Source organism: Apodemus sylvaticus, chromosome 14 (assembly GCF_947179515.1).
Source record: "Apodemus sylvaticus chromosome 14, mApoSyl1.1, whole genome shotgun sequence".
Lineage (NCBI taxonomy): Eukaryota > Metazoa > Chordata > Mammalia > Rodentia > Muridae > Apodemus > Apodemus sylvaticus.
Window position 1 is genome coordinate 11,336,860 of NC_067485.1, and position 11,375 is coordinate 11,348,234.

Below are 11,375 nucleotides of genomic sequence, written 5' to 3' on the forward strand. Positions count from 1 at the left end.
TAAAAAAAAAATAGCAGTGCTGGGGTTGGGAAGATGGCTCAGTGGCTAAGATCATTGGTTGTTCTTCCAGAAGACCTGGGTTCAATTCCCAGCACCCGCATGGCTGCACACAACTGTAAGTTCAGTCTCAGGGGATCTAATGCCCTCCATTGGCCCCTTGAGTACTCTATGAATATGGTAGACAGAAACATACAAGCAAGACACCTATACACATAAAATATTTTTAAAAGTGGAATGGAAAAATGATGTTCAGTAATTAGAGACACAGGTTGCTTTTCCAGAAGACCTGAATTTGATTCTCAATACCTACAAGGGCATCTCACACCAATCTGTAACTCTGGTTCCAGGACTCTAATGCCCTTTTCCTGGCTCCATGGGCAACTGGTATGTACTTGGTACAAGCAAAACACTAACATGCATAAAACAAAATAATAAAAAGTTTAAACTCCCCCCAAATAAAATGAAAATGGTGGATGTTTTTTGTGGCGCCTCCTAGGCAAGTCAGCAGTGTCAATAGGACACTGAATATATCCTTCCCAGCCACCAGCTGTCAGAAACTCACTGAAGTGCATGATGACCACAAGATTTGTACTTCCTGTGAGCACCACACAGGCAGAGGAGTAGCTGCTGCTGTTCTCGGTGGAGAGTGGAAGAGTTGTGTGGTCCAAAACACAGAACAAGGTTTTCCCATAGAGCAAGGTGTCTCAACCCATGGCAGAGTTTACCTGCACTTGAATGACAGAGTTCCTGTTATAGACCAAGGACTACTGGAGAGGGAGGGCAAATCTGCTCAAGGATGCCAATCTGAATGTTTGCGACATGGTCATTGTAACAAACGAATGAGCAGACAGATGAGAGAGGAGAATATTCCTGGACTGACAGACACTACTGTACCTTAGAAGCTGGGACCCCAAAGCCAGAAGAATCTGAAGGCTTGTCAGTCTCTCTAAAGAAGATGATGGCTGCCAATATGCTGTCAGAAGCCTTTAAACTAAGAAGGTGAGAGGTCAGGATCAACACTTCCAAGATTCAGGGTTCTATGACTCCACATGTCCTACAACACAAGTGCCAACATTTTGTGCTATGAGGAGGCTTCACAATGTACTAAAGTTTTGGCCAAGATAATGAAGAAAACCAAAGAAAAACTTTAGGAACAGATTGCCAAGAGATGTAGACCATCTTCAGTGAAAGGTTCTGCTTCTAAGTTTGGTCAAAAGTAAAAAAAAAAAGTCTTCAAGACCGATGGGTAAAGATCAGGCCTTGAAAAAAAACCAATGATAACCCTACTATCTGTAAACATCTAGCATGTTTATAAAACATAACCATGATTCTCAAAACAAAAAATGAGTAAAGACCAACACCTGTTATATTTTTGCAGGTCTTGTTAATGTTAAAAACTTTAAATGTTAAAAGTCAAATGTCTAACTTAATTTTAAAACATATGGCTATTTGATAGAATGAAACAAACAGTGTGCATCTTCTAGCGTGAGACGGCATATACGAAATCCAATGCCATATAGAAGGGTAGACAGAAAGGTAGAGTCTACAGATTATCATGATATGTCAGAAGAAGGTGAGCTGGCAGGTTCAAGCCACTGTCCTTGTGACCTGGGACATGGTTCATTGGAGTGCATACAAGAGCAGATAAGGAACCTGAGAGGCCTGGGTTAGCTTGTCCCCATGGCTAGCATGAGGTAAAGCACAACTCAAGGCTAATTAGGCTTTTGACTATCTATCTGCCCTGCCCACTTATGCATTTAGAGTAATTGTCACCTTCAAAGGCACTTATACTGTCAGTCTCTAAGGTCTGACCCAGAAGGTAGTCACCTTCTCCACAGCCCAGTGCATCTGAGGACAGAGCTCAGAGACAAAGACATCCAAGATGCAGGTCTGGTGCCTTTGGAAGGAGCTGAGATGTGTGCATTGGGCGAGTACCCATCAGCATTACCATGGTACCAAAAGTACAGCAAAAGGAGAACCATTCATTCTTCCTTGTAAGTAGCCGTAAGCCAGGTAAACATGATACATTAGAATCCATTGACCTTACAACAAAATGCAACAAAATGCCAAATATTCCCCTCCAATGTCTTCACTTATATACCATCTTCATTTAATGTGCTTCTAACTGCTACGTATGTTTTTTTCCTTTTTTTCAAACTTAGAAGAAAAAGTTTCAGAACTATCCATGAACACTCAAATGCACTGTTCCACATTTCTCTACATTTGCATCGACATGTTGGCGGCATTTTGTTTGATAAGCACTTTTTAAAAAGTGAAACTATTTGAGTGTAACCCAAGGACAATGAATACGATTTAATAGTAATTAGTGTCTAGTCCACATTTGGATTTCTCTAGCTGTTCCAGTCTTGTCCTTGGTAGTAATTTTCCCCCAGACCAGCACCATATTTAAAATCAGTCATACATTTCTGGATTTCCATGAGTATAGATTTCTTTATCTCTGTTTAGGGAGACCTGGATACCATTGTGGATCCTGCATGAGGCTAACTGCCCAGGGACTAGATTCCAGAAGAATCCTGGGGTCACAGTATAAAGCCACCAACCTCAGTTTACCAGGAGGAAGCTATCCTGGAGGGATGGAGGGCGTGCACACTGGAATCTGGGAATCAGAAGGCTGGGTCGGGGGTAACTCCTTAAGGTCCAGAAACTTCTGCTGCCAGAAGCCCCAAGAGCTCCGTCTAAGACACACCCTGGCTCCTCTCTGCCACATGGAGATACTACCCAAAGGGTTGATCTTGTTTGTTTTTTAGAGAGGAGTCTAACACGGTCCAGGTTCACCCCAAACTCACTATGTAGCTGAAAATAACCTTGAATTCCTGATTATCTTTTATGTAACTTAAAAAAAATATTTTTATTTATTGTATGTATGTGAGTACACTGTCACTGTCTTCAGACACACCAGAAGAGAGCATCAGATCCCATTACAGATGGTTGTGAGCCACCATGTGGTTGCTATGATTTGAACTTGGGACCTCTGGAAGAGCAGTCAGTGCTCTTAACCGCTGAGCCATCTCTCCAGTCCCCTCATTCCAACTTCAAGTCACTGTAGTTACAGGTGCACACTACCATGCCTGGCTCTAGATGGGAAAATTTAAAGCTGGATGTCAAATATCACCACCTTAGATTTCAAAGAACAGCCCCACCCCAGGGTCCCGCAGAGCACGTTGTTTTTGTTTGTGTTTGTTCGTTTGTTTGTTTGTTTGTTGCTCTGCCCTGTCTCCCAGGACTTTGGGTACGCTCTGGAGAACACTGGCTGTCTGGTAACCTGGATTGTGAAGGAAGCCGTCTGCAGGTTGCTGACTGCCGAGGAGGAGGCTGCCCAACAAGTACCAAATGCTTTGTTGGCAGCCCATGTGTGGCCCCTCCCCGGTAATGTCCTCTTCCTGTCCAGGTTCTACAAGGCCGGCCTCTGGCTTCCCTGCCAAGCCTCCCTGGCCGCCATGACCCTGCTCCAACTTGACTGTCCTCCATGCCACATTTCCAGGGACCAGCAGATGCTGCCTCGGAGTCCTGATGGACAGTTTGGTGTTGCGGGCAGGCTGTCTCCAGATTGGGAGCAGTGTGCGCAACCGCTCTTGTTCGCAGGACACACCTCGCCTCTCAGCCACTTCCAATGAGGCAGCGCAGACGCCACCCCACCCACACAAGGGGGCTAAAGTGCTTCGGGTGGACCGGGTGGACCGCTGCCGCTTTCCAACAGGAACGGGTTTAAAGGGTGTGTTTTTATAAGGAAGAAATGACATAAGCGTCCCTCTTTGTTATTTAAATTTCATGAAAATCAACTATAGAAGGTGTGTAATTGAGCACAGAATAGGGCCCAGAATATATTCTGAAATAACGGGAGAGCCCTTTACAGATTATATATGGAAAAAAAAGGCAAAGAAAAGCAGAGTCTCTATGAAAAACAGAACTATTTGAAGGAAGGGAAGGAGGGAGGGAGGGAGGGAGGAAGGGAGGGATGGAGGGAGGGAGGGAGGGAGGGAGGGAGGAAGGGAGGGAGGAAGGGAGGGAGGGAGGGAGGGAGGGAGGGGATATGATGATGAGCATGGCTAGAGGAGTTTTTGAAGGGAAGGCTGGTTTTTGTTTGCTTGCTTGCTTGCTTAAAGCATTTAAGATAGTATCTCACTCTGCAACCCAGGCTGGCCTGGAACTCAATATATTGCCCAAGCTAGTCCTGAACTTGCGGTTATCCTCCTGTCTCAGTTCCCAGATGCAGAAATCACAGGCCTGAGGCACCACGTCCGGCTAGGGGCTGGTTTCCTGAGGGATTGCCTTGTGTGTGCCTTAGTGGTAGAGTGGATTGCAGGCCTTGCAGGGAGATTCAGACTCAAACACAAGCTGCAGACAGAAACCAAGGCCAGGCCAACGGACTTCGGGAGCCTTCCACAAAGGCTAGCAGACAGGAAGAGGTGCAAGCCTCTCCATCCCACCCTAGCGTCTGCCCTGGGATCCAGAGGCCATAGGCCTTGGCAGGCAAGCCTCCGGATAAGGGACCAAACCCAGGTCACCTTGTGGGTGGAGGGTCTGCAGTCAGGAGCTGTCCTGACTTACTGTGGAGGCTTCTCTGAGTCCAGTGCTTCCAAAGGGCCCACCGTCTGTTCCTTCTAAAACCCTGGCCCTAGCCTCCCTCAAGCCCCTCCCCCACCTCGTGCCATTAGCACACCTTCTCTCAGCCTAGCACCCTTCCCTCTCAACCTCCCCCCCCCATCTCCTGAAAGAGCTGACATGAGGGTGACCTGGACACACACAGTACCCAGTCAAGCACCAGCCAGCCGATGGGTGCTACACCAGCCTTGTCCCTCGCCTCTGTCAGTCCAAGTGCCACGGTATCTGCCTGAAGCCCAGCTAAGACCAATGATGTCTGCCTTCCAGGAAGCCCTCACTTACTTCTTCTTCTTCTTCCTCCTCCTCCTCCTTCTCCTCCTCCTTCCTTCTCCTCTCCTCCTCCTCTCTTCCTCCTGCTTGTTCTTCTGCCTTCTCCTTTTTTTCCTCCTCTCCCTCTCTCCTCCTCTTCTCCCTCTTTCTTTTGAGATAGGGTCTCCAGGCTGGCCCCAAATTCATGAACCTGCTTCTGCCTCCTGTGTGGAGGATCATAGGTTTGACACCACACTGGGCCTCATTAGCTTCTTGAGCACCAAATGAGTACTTGGTGGTGACTGTTTCTATGAATGCCCAACCAACTGTCCTTCACACGGCAAAAGCCACTCAGTCCAGGACTCCCCAAGTCCTAATCCCTATTCTGGTCTACTTCTGTCCTATCAACTCTTATATTGAGTGGCAGTGGCCCTGTCTGTCTGGCCTGTTGTGTCACTAGTCTGGGAAGGCTGAATGAAAGCTCACACCTATCCCTGAAACTCAGCATGTGAGCCAGAGTCTGTTAAATGAGGGACTTTGGGTGATCAAAGCTGAGAGCTGAGCCCCCTGGAGCATCGGGCACGGGGCGAGGTCAGCGCGCCATCTACTGGTAATTCTGCGGACTAGCAGGAAAGGACTTGACTAGCTGCCGGATGGAGCCCCCTTGAGGCCATTCACCAGTAAGACACTCCACGGAAATCCACACCCCAGCTACCCCACACACTGCCTGGAAATCACCCACGAATGTTGCTTGTTTCTTGTGAAAAGCACCAACAAATCGCTGGTTTCTTATGAAAAGAGATATGATGTGTCGAGGATATGAAGGAAACGGCTTCTCTTCAACTCGCCACTCCAGATCGTGGATTAAAGATGATCTTGGGAGACTTGAAGCAGGATTCCAGAACCCTGGCAGTTACTACAGCACTATGACAAGCAGGCATTGGGAACAGACAGAACCCAGCGCCATTTACAGCCCTGCCACTTACTAGCTGTGAAACTCAGGCAGGCGGTTTCCCATCTCTTAGGCTCTCCCAGTCTGTAAAGCAAACCCGTAACAGTACGTAACCTACATACGCTACTTACGTAACCTATCTATGTAACCTAACGTGAGAACAAAAGCAAAGCCACTGTTTGGTGCCCACACAGCCTGAGAGCCTCCTAACTGCTCAAGCTCAGCTCCTCTCCAGCCACCCTCCAGGATGTCCCCGGTCTGTGAGCTGTTACCCCATCTCTCTGATCCTGGTTATCAATGTCCTCTCCTGCCGTCATCTAATCCATGATTCTTTCTGCTTTGCCCGGCTGACCTCTTGCTACCTCTAGCAAGATCCCTCAGGCTTCCTGCCTCCAGACCTGCTCTCTCTAAGGCAGTGCTAACACCTCCCAAACACACAGAACCTGACTGGACGCTAGATCCAGTCCTAGGATGCACGTGGGTCTCTGCATTATCTGCTAGACAATTAGGAGAGTAGCTTCTCCGGCCAAGCTTCCAGGCACAGAAATTTATGTGCGTGAACATAAATATTTAGAAGGAAGTTTGACAGTAAGTCTGTCTGGTAAGACAACAGTAATATGTTCCCACCCAGAGCCCATGACCTCTGGAGCCACTGACTTTAGATCAAGCTTATAGTATAGGTATAAAAGTCCTACTGTGGCACAGGCCTTAAATCAAGTTAGACAGTGTTTGTTGTCTCTATAACTGTGTTGGCACTATGGCACCAGCGGGCATGTCCCTTCAGAGGCCAGCCTCGGAGCACAAAGGCTCCCATAGCAGCCTGCGCGGCACCTTCCTGCACTGTAGTAGATAACCACCGCTTTCCTGAGCTGTCGAGGCCTGAATCAGAGTGAGTGGTATTGTCAGCCCTACCATCTTGGGTGTGGTGGGCGAACCTTGACTTTTTCCACAAAAAGTCAAATTGTCCTGTCAGTTACTTGCCCCCGCTTCAAAATACAGAGACCAGCCCTTCCCTCAAGGGTGTCTCCAATAGAAACTACAGTCAAATGCCAATACTTTATTTCATATTTTCTTGCCTGAGATCTTTCTCTAAGACCTTTGCACATTTAAACCTTTGACTCTTCACAATGCCATCTCTCTCTCTGTGTATGTGTGTATATATATATCAGGGGCTCCGTAGCACGGCTGAAGAATGGGAGACATTCCATTTAAGGGACAAACAGGACCAGCAAGGCCAAGGCCCAGGCTATGGTGCAAGAAGAGCCCCCTCACCCCCATGACACACAGACTTGTCCACACTCTGAGTAAGGGACTTCTCTTAGCCCTCCCCAACTCAACTACAACCCCTAAGAGCTCCCACGCCTTAGCATCCACAGAGCCCCAGCGTCCCTATTGTGTGGGGCAGAACCTGAATGCTCCAGTGTAGCCCGTGTGGCCAAGCAAGGCTGTTTAGTCTCCACTTGGCTTGGCAACCTTTGGTCCCTGCTGTCCCTTAGCCAGTAGGCAGTCCCCTGGTGGGCTGGGTTCCCTGTTGTCCCTTAGCCGGTAGGCAGCCCCCTGGTGGCCTGGAGCTGCTGCTCAGGTGCCACACACCATTCAGCTCCTGCAGGAGCATGGCCTCCCTAGGGGCATTTGACACAGTGTTTTCTTGGCTCCAGGTAGTGCTTCATATTCTCTTTGGCTCTTCCCCAACGTCCGGGCTCTAGAATGAAGGTACCTGGGTCATTTTGCTGTTGTTGTTCATCTGTTTGCTTTGTTTGTTGACTTGACATAAGCTAGAGTCATGTCTGAAGAGGGAAATCACAACTGAGAAAATACCTCCAAGATCAGCCTGTAGGCAAGCCTGCTGCTGGGTAATTTTTAAATTAGTGATTGATGTTGGGGTGTAGGGGGGGACAGGGAGCAGGCAGCCGCTCCAGGGCAGCTAGTCCTGGGTGATACCAGAAAGCAGGCTGAGCAAGCCAGTAAGCAGCGTTCTCCTTAGGTCCTGCCTCCAGGTTCTGCTCTGAGTTCCTGTCCCGCCTTCCCTCATTGATGGAGTACAGGCTGAGGGTTACAAGCTGACGTAAAGGCTTTTCTCCCCTAGTTGCTTTTGCTCATAGTGCTGGTATTTTATCACAGCAGTAGAAACTCTAAGATAGCTTCTGGAAGGCTGTAAGCTTCTTCCTTACAGTGCCAGGCTGACTGAGGGCCCCAAAGACATCCGTCATCCTGGAACCAAGAACTGCCACCCGTGGCAAACGAGGTGTTCAAACCAAGGGGAGGTGATCCTTGGTTAGCTGCTTGGAAACTAAAGGCATTCACAGACATCGCTAAGACAGGGACTTGGAAAGACATTTCACACACATGGAAAAGGCTGTGTGAAGATCAGCAGAGCCGATGAGCTAGAAGACTTGAAGATCAGGTAGTCTACAAGGCAAGAAATGCCACAAACCTCTTTCCATTAAAAGAGGCAAGAGATGGGCATATAACTCTTCTGACACTTTGGTTTCAACCTGACACACTGACTTCTGGCTTCTAGGACTGTGGTTTAGTTTGTAGCTGTTTGTAACACAAGAACATGACAAAAAAACTAATTCAGTGATCCACCAGTGTCCTATTGTATCCATGGGATAATACAATGTGTTCAGCACATAGTAGGCCCTCAAGGAGTATACGTTGGGTTACTGAATAAAGAAATTTCATATGAAGCAACATAGAAGATAAATAGGATAGAAAAAAGTCAAATATTAAGTAAAAGAAATATGCTCTGCTCTATTTGCAGCTAATATTTTGAGAGGTCCAGAAACCTCAGGAAATAAAATTTTCTTTTTCTTTTTTTTAAGTTTTATTTATTTAGTATATGTAAGTACACTGTAGCTGTCTTCAGACGTTCCAGAAGAGGGTGTTAGATTTCATTATGGATGGTTGTGAGCCACCATGTGTTTGCTGGGATTTGAACTCAAGACTTTCAGAATAGCAGTTGGTGCTCTTAACCACTGAGTCATCTCTCCAGTCCGAAATAAAATTTTCAATTCCCCAGGTAGCATAGTAGGCTATTCAGAGGGAGTCACTGACAACGGGCCTTTAGTCAGTGTTGACCCTGAACTTAGGAGGATAGATTCTGAGCTAAGTCAGCTCCTGGGACACTTAGCTGGGGGAGATCACAAGGCCAGAACAGAGATGGTCACAGAAACTCTCTAAGGTCTCAGCAAATGTAGTGAAACTAACACAGCAACCAAACAAAATCATACTAACATCACTGCTGCGCTCCCTACCAATCAGATTAGAGGTTAACTAATCCATCTGGGAAATCCCCCTAGATCTGTATGAGAAGGGGGCCTGCAAGCCCCTTAGGACATCGAGGTTTTGACGAATGGCTGACCCCCGCATGATGGTAATTTCTGCAGAATAAATATTCTTTGCTTTTGCATATTATTTGAATCTGGTGTCTTCCTTCAGCGATTCCTGGACTCTACCAGATTCTAAGGCAAGAGGTAATCAGGGGTACATAGACACCTAATGGCTTGATCGGAAATAGACTGATGAAATTAGACAGGGAAATAGATGAAAAAGAGGCCAACTCAGCTAGACAAATGACTATGGTGTTTGAAGATTTGGAGTTCATGGTTAGTTGGCAGATCTAATAAATGAATGAATGGGTCAGAGGCTGAAGCTGGCCAGGATCTGAGGCTGGGAGAGATCTGGATCTGCAGGGGCCACTGGGGGTGGGGGTAGGGCAGAAATCACAGCTCACTCCAGAACTAAGTCTCCAGCACTTACTCTGCAGGAGTCACCTCTGGGTGACAACTTCACGAGGCTCAGCTGGTGATTGATGCAAAGGTGAGGTAAAGAGGACCATGCCTGGGGGAGAGAATGAAGGTGAGACAAAGGACCTCTGTCTGTGCTGGTCCGCAGCTGGCTCCATCCCTGATGAGCAGAGCCAGCACTGGCTGGGGGGTCTAAAGAACCTAAAGGTCCTAGCGGGTGTCAAGTAAAGATGGAAGGCAAGAAGGGGAACCCATTCTTACTGACATGCCTCAGGCGTCACCCCAGCTGAAGCTCAGATGGACCGAGTTGATGGCACTAGGGGGCAGTGTGGGTCCTGAAGGAGTCAAGGTTTACTCTGGTTCAGCAGGAAAAGGGACTGAGTTGGGGTTGCAGAGTATCTTAGGCTTTCAATTCCTGCACAGACATCATGACCAAGAAGCAAGTTGGGGAGGAAAGGGTTTATTCAGCTTACACTTCCACATTGCTGTTCATCACTAAAGAAGTCAGGAGTGAAACTCAAGCAGGTCAGGAAGCAGGAGCTGATGCAGAGGCCATGGAGGGATGTTTCTTACAGGCTTGCTTCCCCTGGCTTGCTCAGCCTGCTCTCTTATAGAACCCATGACCACCAGCCCAGGGATGGCACCACCCACAATGGGCCCTCCGCCCTTGATCACTAATTGAGAAAATGCCCCACAGCTGGATCTCATGGAGGCATTTCCCCAACTGAAGCTCCTTTCTCTGTGATAACTCCAGTCTGTGTCAAGTTGACACACAAAACCAGCCACTTCACGGAGCTTACTGGGAGTAAAAAAACCTTCCCCATTCTGCCTCTTGCCCTTAAAAACTATAAGCAAACAGATTTTGAGCACACAAAGATTTCCCCTAGCACTCACAGGATCTGTCTTTGTTATTGCTGTAAGCACAGCCATGTATCATAGACCACCATTCGAATGACAGAGGGGGCCCCCATCTATGAAGCTCCCATAAAGTTTCATTATCTAGTGAAGCTGGGTCTTAGCTTCTTCCAGCACCCTCTGATGTGTTCACAACATTCCCTACCAAACAACCCTCAGCCCATGGCCCTCCCGTTAAGTGATGCCTAATAATATGTAAGAATCAGAGATAGGGGAAATTTTTATTCTCCAAACCACATTTATCTATATACTTTGTATGGTTGTGTTAGGGTCAGAGGTACACAGGTGACTGGAAGAAAAGTCAAATTAAGGGTAACATTTGCCAAGTCTTGCTGTCCGCATTTTACCCAGAGTCTCCGCATTCCCAGGCAGGCCGGTGGCTTGCACTAACCTGCAAGACCTGCCGAGAACCAGCAGCCAAGGAGCTGTATTTAAAGATGTTAGAAGCAAACATGCTGATGGGAAACTCTCCCTGGGTCTCACCCAAAACCACTGAAGCTCTGCGAGATGAGACCCACAGTGGCATCTGTGTTCATGCTTTGGCCTGGGGCCGGGCAACAGCAGGCGAGAGGACACCAGTCTTTGCTGGCCCTAAAGTAAGTAAGCCTTCAGTAATGGCACAGCAGGGGCACTTGGGGGTCAAGAGCAACCAAAAACAAACCAGCCACATCACTGGGCGAGCCACTGGGTGACAACTTCCCTGAGCTGGGTTAGTAATTTATAGCTCAGGAGGTCTGCAGGCCCACAGAGCTCCTGGAAAACCACTTGGAGGGCTCGCTCAGCAGGCAGGATTTCTCATCTTCCCATCAGTGCCTCACTTCAGTAATCCAGCTCCCCCTGGGACAGAAGGAGGAGGAAGACACGTCTTATATTAGTGGCCATGTGGG